This window comes from Gossypium hirsutum, chromosome A10 (assembly GCF_007990345.1).
Source record: "Gossypium hirsutum isolate 1008001.06 chromosome A10, Gossypium_hirsutum_v2.1, whole genome shotgun sequence".
Classification (NCBI taxonomy): Eukaryota; Viridiplantae; Streptophyta; class Magnoliopsida; order Malvales; family Malvaceae; genus Gossypium; species Gossypium hirsutum.
The window spans coordinates 74,735,053-74,736,729 of NC_053433.1; the positions used below are offsets into that span (position 1 = coordinate 74,735,053).

The 1,677-nt window shown below is 37.8% G+C and overlaps 1 non-coding gene across 1 annotated transcript; it reads left to right on the plus strand.

Moving 5' to 3' along the window:
- The first annotated feature begins 1,037 nt into the window (after positions 1–1,037).
- LOC121208874 (small nucleolar RNA R71) lies at positions 1,038–1,144 on the plus strand. Its single transcript, XR_005903998.1, has one exon. It is a non-coding gene; the product is annotated as a small nucleolar RNA R71 (small nucleolar RNA).
- Positions 1,145–1,677: the final 533 nt, after the last annotated feature.

Here is a 1,677-nt window from a genome sequence, read left to right on the forward strand (position 1 = left end):
CCAACTTCCGCTTATTTGTTAAAAGCTTCTTTAAAAATTTAACTGCGTTTGGCATCTGTGGCAGAGCTTCAATAAATGGTAAGTTAATATGAAATTTCTTTAATAATTTAAGGAATTTACCAAATTCGTTGTCTGTGTGGTCTTTCCTTGTAGCACTAGGGTATGGTCCACGAGGTTTGTACTCTTTACTTACCAGTTTTTATTCACTGTAGTTCACCTTACCTTTACCTTTGCTTATCATAATTCCTTGCCTCAGTTCTGGTTTAGGTTCAATTAAACCTTCTTCATTTTGAATGGTAATTGCATTGAGCTATTCCCTTGGGTTAGATTCAGTATTACTCGGTAAACTACCTTGTGGTCGTTCAGAAATCAGTTTGGCGAGTTGTCCTATCTGAGTTTCGAGTCCTTAAATCGATGCTTACTGATTCTTAAGTGCTGTCTCGATATTCTGGAAATGTGTTTCTGACATCGAGATAAACTTTGTGAGCATTTCCTCAAGGTTCAGCTTCTTTTCTTGCTGGTAAGGATGTTGTTTAAAACTTGGAGGATGTTGTGGCCTTTGATTCCCTTGACCACCCCATGAGAAATTGGGGTGTTTCCTCCAACCTGCATTATAAGTATTACTATATGGGTTATTTTGATGTCTAGAATTATTATTACCTATTTATTAAACTTGTTCCTCTTCGGTGCTACGATTGAATGTTGGATCATCTATGTGTACTCCTCCTCCACTTGAATCACATCTCATCACTGGTTGTACCTATGAGGAACCAAGTAAACCGTCAATTTTCTTATTCAAAAGTTCTACCTGATTAGAGAGCATAATGTTCGAATTGATGTTAAAAATGCCGGTTGCTTTCGTTGGCTTTGTCCTCATAACTTGCCACTGATACTTATTCAGTGACATTTCTTCTATAAATTCGTAAGCCTCTTTAGGTGTTTTTTTATAGATGGTTTTGCCAACAGCTGCGTCAATTACCTGTCTAGTTGAGGGGTTCACTCCATTGTAAAATGTCTGAACCTGTAGCCAAAGTGGTAACCCATGGTAAGGACACCTTCACAGTAGGTCCTTGTATCTCTCCCATGCATCATAGAGTGTTTCTAAATCCATCTGCACAAAAGAAGAAATATCATTCCTCAGTTTAGCTATTTTAGCCGGTGGAAAATATTTAAGTAAAATTTTTTCGGTCATTTGTTCCTAAGTAGTGATTGACCCTCGTGGCAACGAGTTCAACCACTGTTTAGTTTTGTTCCTCAGTGAAAAGTGAAACAACCGAAGGCGTATGGCATCGTCAAAAACACCATTGATTTTAAAAGTGTCACAGAACTCTAGAAAATTTGCCAAATGAGTATTTGGATTCTCATCCTGCAAACCATCAAACTGAACAAACTGCTGTATCATTTGAATTGTGTTAGGTTTCAGTTCAAAATTATTTCTAGCAATAGCATGCCTAGCTATACTTGATTCAGTTCCTGTTAAAGTGGGTTTAGCGTAATCATACATAGTGCGCGGAGTAAGATTCTGATTTACTAGATCATCAACAATCGCAGGAGGTATCGAATTTTCTCAATTTTCAGCCATCTCCTCGATTGTGGTGTGGATATCGTCCTCTTTATCTCTTTCTGTGTATCTTAGGCTTCGCCTTGTTTCTCTTTGATTTCTGCGAGCTGTTCTTT